Below are 19116 nucleotides of genomic sequence, written 5' to 3' on the forward strand. Positions count from 1 at the left end.
TCACCCAAAACTGGAAACAACTAAGATGTTCTTCAATAGGTGGATGGACAAATAAACTGTGGTACAGTTAACCCCTGAACAACACGGGTTAGGGGCTCTGACCTCTCACACAGTTGAAAATCTGAGTAGAACTACAGTCAGTCTTCCACTTAGCAGATTTCCAACCACGGGGTTGGCCTTGAACTACATGGGTTTAACTGACACATGTTGTTTTAAGGGGGCAACTGTATGTCCGCACAATGGAATATTATTCAGCAATAAGAGAAATGAGCTGTCAAGCCACGAAATGACATGGAGGAACCTTAAATGCACATTACTAAGTGAAAGAAGGCAACCTGAAAAGGCTATAGTATATGATTCTAACTATATGATTTTCTGAAAAAGAAAAAACTATGAATTCAGTAAAAAAAAAAAAAATCAGTGATTACCAGTGGCTCAGGAGGGAGAAGGGAGGGGTGAATAGGTGAAGATATTTTTAAGGCAGTGAAATGATTCTGTATGATTCTATAATAGCACATACATCACATTATACATTTGTCAAAACTATACAACAGAGAATGGACGTTAAACAGCAGACTTTAGTTAATAAAAACATACCAATATTAGTTAATAAAAATGTATCAACATTGGTTTAGCAATTGCAACAAATGTAATGCACTATGCAAGATGTCAAGAATAGGGAAAACTAGGGGGAGGTATGTGGTAATATGGAAACTCTACTACCTGCTCAGTTTTTCTATAAATCCAAAATTGTCCCAAAAAATAAAGTCTTCTGAAATAAAACAATTTATCCAACTAAACAGTTGACTCAAAGTTCAAAGCAGAACAATTTTAATAAACTTTATTAGAACAATTTTAGATTTACAGAAAAAAATAGTAGATTCATCACAAAGACGGTACAGAGAATTCCCATGTATCCCACCTCAGTTTCCCCTATTGACATCTTACATTAGTGTGGTACATTCATTACAATGAATGAGCTAAAGTCCATAGTTTTTTAGATTTCCTTAATTTTTACCTAATACCCTTTTTCTGTTTTAGGGTACCACATTACGTTTAGTTGTCACAGCTCCCTAAGCTCCTCTTGGCTCTGACAGTTTCTTAGACTTTGTTTTTATGACCTTGATTATTTGGAGGAGTACTCGTCACGTATTTTGTAGAATTCCTCTATTGGAATATATGTGATGTTTTTCTTATGATTCGACCAGGTTTTACAGGTTCAGGGAGGAAGACCAACGTTACTCTTCTTCCTCCCACCCCCACCCCCTTTCCGTGCTGTTCTCTTTGGAGGAAGTGACTATGTGCAACCCGCACGTAAGGAGTGGGGGTCATGTTCCACCCCCACTGAGAGAGGAGTGCGCATGAAATCCTTTGGAATTCTTCTGCATGAGAGATTTCTCTCTCCTTCTGCATTTATTTTTTAATTATTTCTATCAAGTGCATGTTAAGTTTATACTTTGGGTTATAATCCAATACTACTTTATTTTGTTACTCAAACTGTTCTAGCTTTGGCCAGTCGACTCTTTCATTTGGCTCCCGTGTCCCTTTGACAAACCCCAATTAAGGTTGAGGTTTTGTTTTTGAACATTTCCTTACTTTCTGGCACTGACAGATATTCCAGGCTCTAATTTTTCCTGCCCTGATCCTAGAAGCAGCTGTTTCTTCAAGGAGCCTTGGTTCCTTTTACTGGAGAATATTAGAAACCAAGATCAGGGCACTGGATTGCACTGACATTTCTAAAGCCCTCAGTCCCAGGACTCATCCCTGGACTGGGGCAAAGGTGTACCCCTCTGACTGCACATCAGAATCTCTGGTGAGACTTGCTAGGTTTTTTTAACCCTAAGAATCTATACCTCCAGAGCTTCCCCAGGTGATTCTGCATCACAGCCAGAAAGAAGACATTCCTGTAGGATAGCTCAGAATTACCATATTAGCATGTCTGTGGGCTGATAGGAACTTTTACCCAGTAGGAAAGAATACAGTAGCTATTTAGAATCCTTTGTTTCTCCCTCAGTCAGTCGCATTTCTCTAAACTTGCACAAATATCTTAGTCCAAAGGACTAATAAACCTTCCTGGACTTCTAGGATGATAATTTCTAGGAACTCTTTGAGCTATCTCTTGATATTCAGTTTCCAATTAAACTCTGGGAGTGGCTTAGGCAAATCTATGGGGAAAGACAAAAAGAAACACTAATAAAAGGACTAGTAAAAGAAAACCTTAATCAGAAATAGAGTTGCAGATTTAAAGACGTGCTGAACAAATGTGATAAATAAAAATAAAGCTGAATGGGGGTAAATTTTTAAATCGATATGCAACTGAAATTTTTGTGGATGAAGTAATATGATATCTGGAATTTTCTTCAAAATGACCTCATAGAGGGAGAAAAGGGATAGCTACAGATGAAAGAGATCGGTCATTGTTGAAACTAGGTGATCAGTACACACCAATTTATTTTACCATACTTCTGAGTATGTTGAAATTTCCATAATAAAACATATTTAAAGATCTACATGTAAAAATCCTAGAAATGAAGTATTTAATGAATTTGTTACCACATATCCTTGACCATCTTGCTAAATTCAGCACTTTTGTGTCCTCAGAAATATACGTAATATCCTTTGAGATCCAAATATCATTGAACAGCATAATTCAGTAAAAAACATTTCACAAGCACAGTTTTTCATTCTACATTTGAATACTCTACATTTGTGCGTCAGGCTAGGTTCATGGAGACACAGTGAACATGGCATGCTCCTTGCTCACAAATAGTTCACAGTCTCTAGTAAGAGGGATGCTCACCGAGCCACTAGGCAGTTGTGCTAAAGTTGTGCCAAGGTAGAGAGTATGAACCTGAAGCTCCAAGGAGTATTATTCATAGGAATGATGTGCATTGCAGCTGAAAAGAAGTTCCACAATTTCTAAAACTATCAGAGAGCTCTACGTTGAACTCTAAGGCACTGATTTATGTACTTCAATACTATATACTCAGTTTTAACATGCTTATTTGATTATGACCATGTATCAAACATTGGTCAACCCTTCAGACTTTCTTTTCCTTATTAAATTAATTTTTACGCAGGAGGAAACTTCATGAATGTGTAATTTAAAAATATAGCCCTAGTACTAATTTTTACAATACCATCTCTGGCAAACCAAGAGAATGTTCTGGGATTGTAGAAGGAATGGCCATAATATTTACTAGTACTAAACTAGCAATCTACATATCTTATCATTTAATTCGGATGCCAGTCCTCAGAGGAAATGTTGTTACCTTCATTTTAATAACAAAGAAACCCAGGTTCAGAGAAGGCAATTGCCTCGGCCCAAGAGATAAGGCCAGAGCTTGAACCCAAATATATCTAACTCCAAAATCCAGGCTTTTTTCATCAGACATCAGTTTCTTCTGTACCCGTAGTCTTCAAACCATTTTTGCAGCTTGCCCCTTAAAGAAATGTGAAAAAATTGTGCACCTCTGTCACTAAAGAAACTTCCCCTAAAACTATTATTTTGGATTTTCCCTCTATTTGCCGCCGTGGAAGTTCTTGCACCGAGAGCCGCGAGCGAGTTAGACTGGGGTGGGGAGAGCTGTTGTGAGGGGCCTAGGGAAGGAGAGGACAGTGGAGCTGCCACCTGTGCACGTCCCTGGGTGGGTCGGGTGGGCAGAGGGGCGCCTGTGGGAGCCCAGGAGCTGCCTCCATCAGGCTTACTTGGCAAACCCCTTTGTTGTACCCTGCAACCTCCCCTTCATTCTCAGTTTTACCTTGAGATAGTCTTTCATGTTAGACACAAATTAAAGTCACACCTCCGTGTAGTTTAAATAGGAAAACACTGAAATCCAAATCTCAAGGTTTTAAATACAATGGGAAGATCCAGAGTCACAAAACTGCTTTACTTAAGCCTAATCCAGCATTTACCTCCGAGAGCACTAAAACAAGACAGCCCAGCTTTAGGAGGGAGAAACATTCTTTTAACACTATGATAAAATTCCACACCAGAAAGAAATAGAAATGAAAAACGTGCCCTCCTTGATTCAAAATAAGAAAACTTTTCAGAATTTTGAATCAGAAGATTAGATTGTAGATCCTTCTCAAAGACTTAAGGGAAAATAATATAAAAGCAAAAAATGACCCAGGACTTAGATTAATTTAAAAAAAAAAAAGTCTTGAATTGCCTCCCGTCCAGCTTTCTTTTTGACATCTCTACAGATCACTAATCTTCTCTTGTTACTAAAGACATAATGCTGCTAAGGGGACCATCCTGCTTCATACATTTCTGTGAAGATGCCACTCCTGAATCTTGAAATGCTTCCAGATCCCAAGTACATAAATACTTCATCCTCAAAACACTCAGAATGCATTTTAACATGGGACTTATAAAATATACCAGCTAACATAAATCAATTCCATCCTTTCTGTCTGATCCATTTGGCTTTGTTGATTTTTTTCATGTAACATACAAATCATCCCCACAGGTTTTCCAATATGGAAAACATTGTACTTCAAAACTTCATGAGTCCTATGCCATTTCTAGCTGTATTTAGATGTGGATATACTAAGAGAAGATTATACCTAACACCGAATTTGGTGTTTCATATAGTAGGTATTCCATAAATATTTATTTTTTGGTTCTGCTCTCCCAAGTATATTATGAATATTCATTACAAACACTGACAGTTTTTTTAAATAAACTGATTAGTTAAGAAAGTGTACCATACGTGCACGAAGCAAAGTAAATCAGACAGAGAAAGACAAATCTGTATGATCTCGCAGACTCAGATACAGAGAACAGATTGGTGGTTGCCAGCGCTGGGGGGTAGAAGGATGGGTAAAATGAGTGTAGCTGGTCAAAAGATACAAACTTTCAGTTGTGAGATAAGTTCTGGGGATATAATGTATAGCATGGTGACTAAAGATAACACTGTACCATATATTTGAAAGTTGCTAAGGGAGTAGACCTTAAAAGTTCTTATCATTAAAAAAAAAAAAAAATTGTAACTGTGTGAGGTGATGGATGTTAACTAAACTTGTGGTAATCATTTTGCAATATATACATATATCAAATCAGCATGTTGATATATCCAAAACTAATACAATGTTATGTGTCATTTTTATCTCAATAAAACTGGGGGGAAATACTTGAAAAGATAGAGGAGCATAGTAAAAGTTCGAAGTAACACTACAGCTTTATATACAGGTTAAAGCAACTGATCTACCATTTACAGTATTTCTCCAGCAAGAGCATCAGCCTGCCCAGGTGAACAACATTCAACACCCAAGAAAGTGTTAGAAGGGCATCTGCAGCTAGTGTTTACTCTCCTAAGAGGGTTACGTGTTTAAAGCACTGGGGTTTGGAGAAACAGACTGAGCATTACTTGCTAGTTTTTCTTTGTGTGCAGTAGTTAACCACTCCCTCTTCTACTCCAAGAAATAACGATTGCACAGGAGACCTTGAACTTATCAACACCAAACTTACCACTTGAGTTAACATTCTCTGACACCAAATCCTATCCGCACACATTTCAAGAACATTTCCTACATCTGTCTAGTGAGAACAAACATTGGCCTCATGGAAAAGTTCACAGCGAGTGAGTTTCTAACAGGGCTTATCCTCTTTTTTATTTTTAAAATCTATTTTGTCAGGTTAGCTTACAGAAAAAGAAGGCCTCCTAAAGGACTTAGTCAAGCCCATTGTTATCATCCATCTGGCCAAACTCCAGAAATGTCCAATTTTTACTGAAGAACTTGGAGACTCCTCCCAACACACTTGACCTTTTCAATTGGTCTTTGTCATTTTTGCATTTCATCGTAATCCATATTGCCCTGCCCCTGAGGGCCTAAACTTGTTAGGGCATGGACTTTGTTTTTCTCCTTGGTAACTTCTACCCTTCTTTAAGCTTCATGAAGCTTCAAATAGCTAATTGTCGTCAAATCTTATAAAGATTTGTTTAAAAAGAGAAACTGATTTGTAATAAAATATAGAATTACTTCTTCCCATAGAAGATGGTAAGATGCACAGCTTATCAGCACAACTTGAACAATCCATTAAAAGCTGCCCTCTGTTGCCCTGATGTCCTTTGATTTGTCTATGGAAGGTAAATGTAGAGATGGCTTTGCCCGAAGTTGTCCCCTATTAATGTGCCTAGAAAATCATCAACCCCCAGTTTTGTCAGCAACCTTACAAATGCTCTTCCATTTTTCTGAGGATCCAGTTATAGTTTGTCATTTTTTGAAAGCGAGTTTCATGTTTCAGCAGGAATTTTTTTGGCGGGGGTGGGGAAGTAGAACACAACTCCAGAGGAGGAGAGAGAGGCACTGCCCAGATGCTGGTCTTGGGCTTCCTATTTGTTCAGCCTTCAGTTTCTTGTGAGTCCTTGCACAAACAGACTGAATACCTGGATTATGCCCTCATCTGGACTAGAATACACATACATTACATACCCTTTTCTCACTAATCAGCCTGACACATTCCTTTGTTAGGGAATGGTTCCAAAACAAACACTGTCAGTGCACCTAATTAGCAGGTTTGTAGGCAGCGCTTGGCAATCCTGTTACATCCTGTTCAACAATAGAGAACAACAGCCTTGGCTAGGTTCGGCTTAAGGGAGAGAACAGCTTCCCCCAATGCATATACACTTTTTTAATGATATTTCCTTTCTGTGGCCTTTCTTGGGAAGCAGCCACTCAGTGTTGAATGAGGTGTGGGATCCTCAAAAGAGCTAGAGGAAAGTTGGGCTCCACTTCATAGGTACCTTTGTGGAAGAGCCATTAGTTTCTATCTGCTTGTTTGTTCCTCTCTGGTATTAAAGAGGAGCATTTTGAGAAACTTTCTCCATGGTCTTCTAACACTGATGGTGGAGGACAAGACTCCTGCCCGTGTCCTGGAATCGTAAACTAACAGAGACACAAGACACCGTGGAGAGCATCTAGACATTTTGGGGGCAGAAAAACTGACGCCCAGAGAGCTCACAGATTTTGTGAGCGGCTGAAGCAAGGTGGTGACTTACCCAGATGGAATTCTGCTCTTCTTAAGCTGTATGACTGCCTGCTCTTAAATGTGTTTCTGTTGATGAAAGTTTTCCTTGATAAAACCTCGAGCACAAAATGAACAAATCAGAAACAGACTCATAGATACAGAGAACAAACCGATAATTGCCCTATAGGAGGGAGTTTAGGGGGCTGGGTGAAAAAGGTGAAGGGATTAAGAAATACAAATTGGAAGTTACAAAACAGTCACAAGGTGTGAAGTAAAGCATAGGGAATATAGTCGATAATAATTGTAAGAACTATGCATAGTGTTAGGTGGGTACTAGACTAATCAGAGGGATCACTTCGTAAATTATATAAATGTCTAACTACTATTCTATATATCTGAAACTAATATAAAATATTATTGAATGTCAAAGAAATAATAATAATAATAATTAAAATGGAAAAAAAAATACTCCGGCACAATGCTAGTTTCTTTGGCTTTTAAACTTTGGTCAAAGAGTAACTTGGTAAATAACATTTCACCTTGGCCTGATGGCTCCTATATTCACATGTCGAAATGTCTCAGCGTGTCTAACACAGACAAGACTTTTGTGAAACTCTCAGGGCTGACCTGACCCCTTATGCCATTAACCACTTGATAAATACTGTGCATTTATAAACACAATACTAGCTGGCACGACCACCATTGTTTTTTGAAGCCGTTGGGTCAGTTGAATAGGTGGCTGTCGTCTCCACTTAGACACATTTCTTACCAAGCTTCTAGTTGGGTGTCTGGTTAATAATGTTTTAATCATCTTACCTCTAAACATTTTAGACAACCTAAGTTTTTATTGATTGGAGTGGGAAATGGTCGTCAGTGTTTAACTCATATTTTAACTTTTTAACTATAAAATTAATTGATATTCATTATAGAATATGAAAAGCACATAAAGTATGAAGAAAATTTCTCCAACATATATATGCATAGGTATTTTTTCATAAAATTGAGATTGTGTACATATTTATCCAGCTTTTTTGTCACATCGTATCAGATTCAGGAAAATAGTCACATTTAATCTACAAACTTTTATTAATGGATACTTTTACAGAGGAAAAAAAAAGTTTAATCGGCTCTAAAATCATTAACATCTATTTAATAAGTAGAAGCAGGCTCGTCCACAGAAAGATCACTGACCTAGGAATAAAGAAGTCCGCATGTCATTCCTAACTGCCAGTAATTCTCTGTGTGGACCTTTGACAAGCCACCCCGCCTCCTATCTGCATACCAGGCGCATGGCACTGTTTTAAGCTCTTATTGATAAAAGAAATGAGAGCTTTACTGTAGCTTCATAGCTTAGCATTTTGTATTAGTCTTTTTGATAGTTTATCATGGTATTTTCAGTAAAGTTGACTGATTTTGCTAGAATTTACTCAAAGGGATTAAGATATAAATTCAAAGTGTGATTCAGTCCACCATTTTGAAATAACATAAGGAATTGGAATAAGGAAATAGGCTTTTTCTGTTTTGCTCCATATTCTGCCTCTAGAACAATGTACAGTAAATGATCGATAAATAATTTATGAATAAATGAAGAGTTTTCCCTTTTTTTAGTTTTTCAAATCTGTACTTAACATATTTTATTTTAAATAGCTTTTAAACCAATTCCAGGGAAATTGCAGACATTACTCTAATGTAGACATTACCATGACACGTGACTTCTTTATGGAGTGATAGCTCGATATCATAGGGACAGATGTGTTTTACTGACCCAACAGAGAGTCTAATGTCAGAAATATGAGCTTTGCTAAGCCACTCAGATAATTTAATTTTCAGAACATCTTTTGGGTCATTTTTCAGTGTGTGCTTTTCCCTTCCCTATGGGACTGTAAATAAGTAACCTAGATACACAATAGGGAAGAGAAGGAGTGTTTACCTTTCCATACAAAAAAATGTTGACTTTCAGACTGAGCAGTATGTTCTGAAATGAACTGTTTTATGCTTTAGAATTACAAAAGGCACAATAGTATCTTGGTTTTGTCAGTTTATGTTTATGATATTTTGAGGCTTTTTTTCATCCAACCAGTCATAGGAATACAAATAGTAATATCTTGTTAAAGTGGTTTTTTAAAAATCCTTTTTGCTTTTATTTTAGTATCTAATGTACATTATCATATCTTTACTAAACCCCTTAAGCATTTTGAATATTAAAACACTCAAGGAAACCACTCGATGCCGCGTCAGGAAACATCTGCACATGCTATCTGTGGCTGCCGTTAATAGTCATCTGTTCAGTTCTAGATGCCTCCAGAACACTTAAAATAGAGATAGAGGCCCAGGACGTAGATGTTCACATTCTGTACACAAGTTGCCTTTCTGACTGAATTATATCGGCGCATGAAACCCTTGTACAGTCAGGGGGGATTTAACAGTCTTCCCCCTATCACTGTCATCCCCTGCAGCACCCACGCCTCCCCCACCCTACCTCTACCCCTGAACCCTCCTCCCCCATCAGGACCAGCATCCCTGCCTAACGCCACAGCCATAGCCTGTGGAAGATTTGGGCTGTCAAGTCCCAGTGCAATACCCTTTCTGCCTCACCCTTTTGTCAGAGCACTAGCCTGAAATTCCAGGAACCCACAAACCATCTTAAGAGGGCAAAAGACTCACTACCTACCCTTAACAAGCTCAGCTACTTCTCTTGGTGGTTGATGGTTCCCAAGACTGCACTGGAAACATTGGAAGCTACTAACTTGAACCGATTTAACTTATACTGAGAGAGCTAGTTTGGCCTTGAGAATTGAGAGGTTGAAGGATCCTTAAAAAAGCCTTTCTCTAAGAGGGGCGTTTACACCTTTTTCCTAGAAAAAGAATCCTTGATGGCAAAGAGAAAGAAAATTTAAATTAAAAGGCTCAGCCAGAAAGCGCTTACATCAATGATGAAGAAAATTTCAGAATTGAAAATGAAAACAGACAAGCAAGAATTTCATTGGCAGTAGTCGAGAAGATGAGTGGAAGAGCAGGGGAGGGTGGATTGGTGGGGGAAGTGAGGCCTGAGGTAACCTGAGGAGGGATGGTTTTCATGCAATGCCTGAAAGAGGCACTAGCCCAGGGATTTAGGGACAGAAGTCACGTGAATGTCAAAGCAGCACAAAGATGACTTTTCCTCTGGCTTCTCTGAGAGCATACTTAAGGTAAACTATTTAAAAGAGAGAGACCTAATCAGAGTAACCTTAATACTTAGAAAGTACCTAAGAACAATACTTAACCCTTCTTCTCCACACTTCATTCCACCGGAAAGTTTCTTGCCTCAGTTTTTCTCACTGAGGGGTGCAGAGCTCTTGCCTAGGTCACCACCCAGAGATGATGAAAGAGAAAAGGCTTAGTTATTAGTTAGCACCACACGTTGCTAACCAGTGTCGATGCCTTTGAGTTTCCTTTGGTGATATACTACCATCCAGCTTTTTCCACTCTATTCTCATCTTATAACTATACATAATGCTAAAAGAAAGAAAATTTTCAGTGACTTCCAGGTGTCTTACATGTCTGTTTATTGCTTGTGTACATAGCATAACTATTTTTATTACTGTGATTATCAATTCCATCTGACTTTTACTAATATGCAGAGTGGAAGCAAAAGTTCCAAAGGACGTTCTCACTAAATGGAAGGGGCCGCTAAAACAAGCATTGTCATTCACCTCGTCTTCTCCCATTCATTGTTAATATAGACCAGATTTTAAGCATTATTGCAATATTTTTCCAAGGTAATAAACGCTTAGCTCATGCAAAGTAGGGTAACTGTAATTACTAAATGTTTATACATTATCGAACAATTGAACCATGTTTCTAATTTTATAAACATATAAACAGACTATTAGTTTGACCTACCAAGTTTGTACAGTACCTTTTTTGTAAAGATGAAAAAAAACTAAGATGCTCGAAAAGTCAAATATCTAAAGCCAGGATTAAGTCCATGACCATCTGAGATGTTTATACAAGTACATCTCATTTTTTAAAAACCTTATACATAAAATTATAATATAAAATTTTAATTAGCTGATTGATTATATGCATTACAAATTTTTTTCGTTTAGCATGAAGATGGGTAGCAGTAAACTTTCCTATTACATTCACTGTAGAATTTGACCTCTGAAGTTGTTTACATGAAAGGAAACTTTTTACCAGATATAAAAAAATGTATTATAAAGTACACAATATAGTGCTGGCATCGGAACAAGCAGGTCAACGGAACACAATTTCAGAAAGCATAGAAACAGTTTCAAGAAATATGGGCATTTAGCACTTGACAAAGGTGGCACAGCAAAATTAGTAAAACAAAAGATGGATCATTTCATAAAAGGAACTGGGAACTAGACAGCCATTTGTAGAAAGAAAAGTAATGCTGGAAAAAGTTATGCACAGATTTTACCATGCTCCTTACATAAATTCCAGATGGATCAAAATATTTTAATTAAAAAAAATAATAAACCCATAAAATACTAGAAAAAAAGATGAATGAATATTTTTATAATCTTAAAGTGGAGAAGGTCTTTCTAAGTTAGACACAAACCCAGAAGCCATGAAAGCAAAATGCTTTTAACAACATGAAAAATGTTAAATGCATTAAATTCTATAGGTGAAGACAAATGTAAACAGTAAACTTGGAGAAATATTTTCAACACATGTGACAAAGTATAATTTCCTGAATCTAAAAAATCTTTAAAAGTAAGTAAAAGTCAATATAAAACAGGCATATTGAAAAATCATGCAAATGACTAATAAATATGTGAACCACTACATATTACTTGTAATTAAATGAGATTTACCTATTAGCTTTGAGAAAATAATAGATATGAAATATAAAGCCCTACGTGAAGATATTAGTTAATATCACTTCCTATTTTCATTTTGCAAAGTCCAGATTTTTGTTTTAAATATTTAGAACAGCTCTGTCTAATATTAGCCCTGCTGTCTTTGGAAATAAACGATTGGCCTAGAAAAATGATTTTCAAACTTTTATATTCATGAAATTCTCTGGAGGGCTTGTTAAAACACAGATTGCTGGGCCCCACCCTAGAGTTTATGATTCAGCAAGTCTGGATTGGGACCCAATAATTTACATTTCTAAAAAATTCCCTGGTGATGCTGGTTTGGCTAGTCCAGGAACCACACTTAGAGAGCCACTGGCTTAGAACACTTTGAGTATTAGAAAATTATGCGATACCGTCTTGTTAAGAGAATTGTATTGGTGAGAGGAGACAAATAGGGGAAAGTCTCAAATTATGACAAATGCCTTTTATTTAAATGCCTTTCTCCTTCTAAATTTACAACACTAACTTATTCCTAAGCAACTAATCATGATGCCCATAAAATTAGATTTGGTTTACCTTCTGAGCTTGTTTGCATCTTTCTAATGTACCCATGCTTGAAAAAGTTTTTTATTTTGTATCTTACTCCATCATCTTAGTACTTTGGGGAACTGAAATGTAATATGTTAAATAAAAGTAAATCCTATTCAGAATCACAGATACCTACCATTCTTATAAATTATTTTTTTTTTAAAGAAGCTCACTTAAAAGCTTGGCAGTTACAGTTTTCAGTTTTACATAAAAAAAGGTAGACTAGTAATCAATGGAATCCATATATAAGCCAAGATATTCAAGATTATTGTTTTTTAATCTTCATTAGCCTAATAATAGTCTCATATTCACTTTCTTTGTTTTGAATGTAGAAAGACATTTCTAAACATCTCTTGGGCTCTTAGGTGTTTTGATCTACCTTAGATATTCTTACAGAAAGCCATTGCTCTTATTTGTGGTTCTCTATGGCTACAATTATAATATATTCAAGCTTTTTCTAGAAACTGTAGAAAATTTTTAAATCCTCTTGCAGTTCCTTTACTTTCTCAAATAAGATTTTCCTAAAGTAATTCCAAAAAGAGATGGACATTTGTTAGTTAAGAATTATATTACCTACCAGGTGAACCATTAAAAACAAAAACAAAAACTGAGAAGTGTCAGAAATATCAGTTTTTCCCTATCCCCTAAAACTATTTCAACTCAGGTCACACCTATTATGGTTTATACAGCTACATAGACTATTATTGAGTTCTGTCACCATCCACAAATCAGCAAGAAGCATTTATTAATTATTTGTACAAAAGCTAACAGGGAGTTACTGTCCCCAGTAGGGTAGCAAAATTAACAAATGAATTAATTAACCCTTGTTTACATTCTATTTCAAAGCCAAGATTTTAAGTAAAGCTTTTGTCAAAGGTATTAGCTGAGCCTGGTTTACAAACTAAAAGTGCAAGACCTGTGAAAGCCAAATGCTTTGTGGGGTGCAATCAGGGGAAAAGCCTTCCTTAATTAACTCTGGGGATTAAGAAGTAAATAAAAAGATCATTGCAGGACATACCAATTGTTCTTCCCAGATTTGAGTCTTAGCAGGTATTTGGGGGATGTTTTGAATAACTTAAAGTAGCATGTGGCTAGTAACCAGAGAAAAGGGCCAGATTGCAAGTCAGAAGACTGAAATCAAGTCCAAAGTTGATTACTCACTACCAGTTCTGGGACCAGATAGGCCACCAGTTATTTTATTATTTCATTTCGTTTTATCTGCCTACTGACTGACTTATTAAAAATCACAAAAACAAATAGTACCTAGCTCAGAGAGCTATTCTAAGGATAATTTATGTAAAAACAGGGGCAAAGGACCATACAGATGCTGCCTAATTTAACTATCTAATTTTGATCTTACTGTAGTTGCATTTGCCATTCAGAACCATTGGAATAGCTTTACAAACTAGCACTTATACACCTTAATCTGCCAGACATTTGGCCAAAGGAGCTGGATCTCTTCCAGTCTCATACAATTCCAGTTAAACCATATGGATACCTTTTTAGCCCCCACCTCCCTATCCTCAGCCAAAAAGAAAAAAGAAAAAAAGAATACCATAAACAATCCCAAATGAGATAAGCCTAACTGTAGTCCATTTCTTGCTCTACAAGGAGCCACGATAGTTCTGGAATCCAGCATTTCCCCGTCTGCCCTGCTTCTCCTGCTGCAGAATAGAGGGGCATCCGGAGAGTATGGATAGCGTGCATTTCTGGTCATCCTGGCACAAGAGGTGGTGTGTGCTCCAGGGAGGCTGTGACACTTGGACTGTCCTCAGCCGTCAACACCTACCGTAATCAGTTTCTTACTGAAATTGGGTGTTAACCTTTCTTTATTCGAATGCTGCTATTCCCTCCAATAGAATGAATCTGTTAGATCATGTTGTTTGTTTAAATCATATTGAATTCATTTTACCTTAGAATATTTAGTAACATGTTCTATGTATTCTCCCAAACAGCATGCATATGTATATAAGTACATATATAGCACATACGCACGCATGCAGGCATACGCCACCATACATGATATTGGCTGATTTCCTACTTAAGCAAATTTTAAGTTGTTTGCTTATGTTCATTTACTTACACGGTAACAGAAGAAAACATCAATCCAAAACATGCAAATACCGGGCCCCAATAACTACCTCCCTTAGCTAAGCGATTTAAATAATCATCTTGGTTTCTTGGAAAAACCAATAATAGCTAGTGGTCCTATGGGGCGCCTTACATAGTAGCTACACACCAAACCACACTCTCATGTCTAATAATGTGCACTTATTTCTTCACCCTACCCTATTCCTTGTGGGCTCCGCCGTGTAGAAATCAGCTGAAGCTCTGCTCTGCGGGCCTGTCTTTTCACTTGTCAGAGATCCAGCCAAACTCAAACCTGAATTTGAATCCTAGTGAAATATCTGAGGTCATTGCCTGAGCCAAAAATAAAAATGCAGCAGGAAAAGGACTCAGCATCAACATCGAGAGCAGAAGTATTGCAGTGACCTCAACTTGGGGCAGGGGCCTTTAGCAGTTTCCTGTGACCTCCATGTGCACAGCTAGGATCTGGAAGGACACAGACAAAGCCATTGAGCCTGTCTCTAATTGGTCTCACATCATCAGCATTCCAGAACAGGAAACTGTCTGCAGCCAGGAATTCTTGCTTCTTTGCCATAATATTTGAGAAGCAAACCTTTTTCCCCTGCACATATTTATTTCTGTTTGTTGTAGCAGGTCGGTTTTCTTGGTTTTGATAGCTCTAATAAGAACATTGTGCCTGTTTGATCTCTTGGCAATTGACTTAGATTTCTGGGTTATAAACTTCTCACTTGCTTGCCATAAATCAGTAGGTAAGCTAATTTTTAGGTCAAAAACTGTTCATAATATTTATAGAGTCTTGTTTCGTAATGCCTTTACTAAGATATAGAATGAGATCTGTGTTGCCCCCAAACGGCAGAAACGGTCCCCTGCCCCTATCCAGAGAAAGGGGACCAGTTTGCCAGGGCGCACATGAATGATTAATGGCATTTACCCATAGAGCTTCCACCAAAGCAGAACTCAAGTTCTTCCTTCCTCATCCCATATCCTATGGTGCATCCAGTGCTCACTCCAGTGGTTAAAACACAGAAATCCTTCCATGTAGGGGGGTAAACAACTGCTTCCTCTAGCCAACTCCCCCACCTCCCAACCCAAACAACAAAAAAAAGCCCTATGACATTTAACAGTTCTTTTCTGTTCCCTTGAAGAGAGGGGGTGCTGATGAGGGCAGTAGGAGGCTTAGAAAGCAATCCTTACTATTCAGTTGATTTTGTGAGGTAGGGGCAGAGTCAGCTCCTTTTGGCCAAATTCCTGATACTCAGATGTACACGTACTAATCATATAAATCATTTCATAGCTTTTGATTAATCAACACAAGTAAATTAAATTTAAAGTGATGCTTTTCACATTAAGGCCCATCTCTTCCAGTTCTAGCTTGTCAGTTTGAGGCTTTCCCAAGAGGGGCTAGCAAGGCTATGTTCCCACTCAATCATCCGCAGACCTTGGAGCAAGGGAATTTGGAAAGAGGAGGGTAAAACCCAGAGCGGCCTTTTTCCCTCGTGCACAAAATCCACAAGTTGGAAGGAACCTTAGATGCCATCTAATCCAACCTTCTCTTTTACTTCTGTGGAGAACAAGGGCCAAAGATGAAGTAACTTACCCAAGGTCCCAGTGATGCTAGGGTCAACCTGGGCCAAGAACCTGGAGTTCCTCACTCTAGCCCAGCTCTCCCCTCTGCAGTAAGTGGCCTCGATATTTTCTGATCTTGTTTTCAATGCAATAGTTACTGAAGCTTAACTGCTTCAGTTACATAAAAGCAATTTATTTTAGGAAGCAAATACAAAAGTGTTTGGTTTTGATTTGCTAGGCGGCCTAGACAGGGCATGAAGAAGCAAAAGATGCCACAGAGAAACAGCCCAGAGTAAGTAAATGTGACTGAGGGCCAGTCTTCAAGATGGCTCTTGGGAAGGTTGAAAAATCAGAGTGAGTCAGTAGAAAGTGAAGTTACTGAGCAATGCACAGAATAATGTCATAGGTATCGACTCCTAAATGATGTTCTAAATTATTTTTAGAAACCACGAAGTTAATGCTAGTGAGTTTCAGCTATTTTGATCAAACGATGTATTACAATACATATTTGTGAAAGTGATAGGAATAAGTATATCATGCTGGCCCTCACTGGTTAGTGTGCATATAAGCCCAAGGCAGCACTGTTTAAGTACCCCCTGGGTACCCTGTGGTGCCTTCTCCGGGTGGACTAGATCCGTGGTTCTCAACTGAAAAGACCCTTCTCCTGGAGGCAGGGGGAGATCTGGACATTCGGCAGCGCCGGGAGTCATTGTTGGTTGTCACAAATGGGGGGGGGGGGATGGAGGAGAGGTGTTACTATCCACAATGCGCAGGACAGCCTCCCCCAAACAAACGATCTGGCCCAAAATGTCAGTAGTGCCAAGGTTGAGATCCTTGGATTAAGTGAAGCAATGGATGTTGTCGGGGGGGGGGGGGGAGATAGAAAAACCCATCGGTTGGCTGTGGTCCACAGCCAGTACGTCTCCCTGCAGTCACGTTCTCTGTGACTGCAGGGAGAAAGAGGACACAGGTCTTTATTCTCTGTGCTGTGCGGCAACAACCAAAAGCAAGGAAACTGCTAATAGCTGGGACTGGATGACTCAGAAATGAAGTGCTGGCTTTTCTTTGATTTATCACTCAGGAACACCAAAGGACATTTCTCTTTCATTATCTGTTGCAATTTTCTGCACGGATGATTACACTAGTAGATTTGCCTTATATAAAAGGCATGTTTCCTAAAAAGTTATGTTTGTCAAATCATATTTTAAATACAGTCAGGACGTTCAGTAAATCCTAAGGAGCCAGTGACTTTTTTTTTAAGTAAAAGGTCCTTTTTAATAAACCTTATTCTCTAAGAGGAATATACCTACATATTGCATTTTTTAATGAAAAACTTTATTTTTCCTGTAAATTACATTTTTATTACAGAGCTCCGTAAAATTTACGTAAGAGAACAGCTTCTCTTCCTCCTTTGTTTTCCTGCCCTTATTCTTTTCCTCTCAAGAAAAAAAAAGTCAGGGAGAAAATTAACAATAGAGTCTCTGAATTTAGGAAGGTCATTGATCAGTCCAGCCATTATATAGTTCAAAAGATGCCTGCTGGGTTACAAATTGTTAGAAAATAGGACTCGGTTCTATTCTGAAATCATTAATTTTTTATCTCAGACTTTTTTTGTTCCGTTACTGACCTTTGGCTAGAAAGAGCAGGTGTACTTGGTCCCTCCATCACCCCGTGGGTATTTGTTGCACCAGAAATATTTGATAAGACTCAACCTCTACCACCGGATGGGGGTGGGGAGCTGGTGTCAGCAGAGATAAGGGAGTGGCACTGAAGGAACCCAGCAGTTTTCTCCTTATCAATCACGGCCCTAAGGCAACATCCCTAGGTGTATAAATCACTGACTAACTCAGCAGGGCAAAGGGGGCAAGGAGGAGGAAATTTATTTGATAAAGCTACCATTAACGTCACTTCAGTGATAGGAGGTTACAGAGGTATGACCCAGTGGGGACAAAGCTACTGTCACGCCGGCCCAGACAAGAGGCACTGCCTGACCTTCGTCCCCACTGGAAAGCAAGAGGGGCTGGAGGCAGAGATGCTAGAGATGACCCAGCATGTCAAGTGCCCTGGCCAGTAGAGCCCAGTGTCAAGAAGATAGGTACTAGAGTCGCCGTGAGAAGTGGTGTCATACTCAGCTGCTCCTGAGAGCATTGCCCTGCCTCATACATTAGCCGCTTTATTCTCACAGACCCCAGTAGCAAAGAGGTCACTGTGAGCAGTCTTTTACAAATGAGGAAACCAGAGCACCAGGAAAGGAAATACCTCGCCCGAGATCACTCAAAGATTTCTGATTCGGACATAAGTAGCCTGACTCAACGCCCCGCACTTCCCTGCCCGGTGAGCGCACTGTCCCCCTGTTAGATGTCCAGGTCTCAGCAAGAGCCTCGGCCAGGCTGCCGGAAGTCCTGGGTCAACTCTGCCTTCAGCTCACTGTCCTCTTGGAATCTCAGTTTTCTTATCTATAAAATCAGGGGGGTGATCGAGAAGTCCTCAGGTCACTGTGGTGTCACAGGTGAAGTCAGGTTGAAACGAAGACTCACACAAAGGCAGCAGGCAGCTGCTTACATGGGAAGGAGCACTCTTGGCTGTATTATTAAGCACTTACTACGTGCCAGAAACTGTGCTAAATACCTTATTTGTTATCTCATTTTGAGCCTCACAACACCTCTGTGAGGTACGTGGTCATGGAAACTCCATCCAGCTGATGAGGAAACTGAAGCTCAGAGAGGTGAAGTAACTTGCGCAAGGTCATTGCCTTAATCAGCGCCGGCCGTCATGCAAAATACCACAGACTGGGTGGCTTAGCAACAGGTATTTCTTTCTCACGGTTCTGGGGCCTGGAAGTCCCAGATCCAGGTCCAGCAGGGCTTGGTTTCTGGTGAGAGCTCTCTTCCCGGCTTGCAGATGGCCACCTTGCCGTAGTCCTTTCCTCTGAACTCTCGGTTGTCCCTTCCATAAGGACACTAATCCTATCAGATCAGGATCCACCCTTATGACTTCCTTTAACCTTAATTACTTCCTAAAGATCTTATCTGCAAATACAATGTTAGGGCTTCAACATAGGAATTGGGGGAGTGGGGGACACAGGTCAGTTCATAG

The 19116-nt window shown here is 38.9% G+C and overlaps 1 protein-coding gene and 1 long non-coding RNA gene across 2 annotated transcripts in view; one reads left to right on the forward strand and one right to left on the reverse strand.

Moving 5' to 3' along the window:
• The window catches only part of LOC107505165, a 28220-nt gene extending 13336 nt beyond the window's left edge, over positions 1–14884 (reverse strand). Inside the window, exon 1 of the long non-coding RNA XR_004955529.1 lies at positions 13922–14884. This is a non-coding gene — a long non-coding RNA (uncharacterized LOC107505165). The remainder of the gene's footprint in view (positions 1–13921) is intronic.
• The window catches only part of PLEKHM3 (pleckstrin homology domain containing M3), a 164732-nt gene that overhangs the window by 137781 nt on the left and 7835 nt on the right, over positions 1–19116 (forward strand). The gene's annotated exons all lie outside the window — the stretch shown is intronic.

This window comes from Rousettus aegyptiacus, unplaced genomic scaffold, assembly GCF_014176215.1.
Source record: "Rousettus aegyptiacus isolate mRouAeg1 unplaced genomic scaffold, mRouAeg1.p scaffold_m13_p_2, whole genome shotgun sequence".
Classification (NCBI taxonomy): domain Eukaryota; kingdom Metazoa; phylum Chordata; class Mammalia; order Chiroptera; family Pteropodidae; genus Rousettus; species Rousettus aegyptiacus.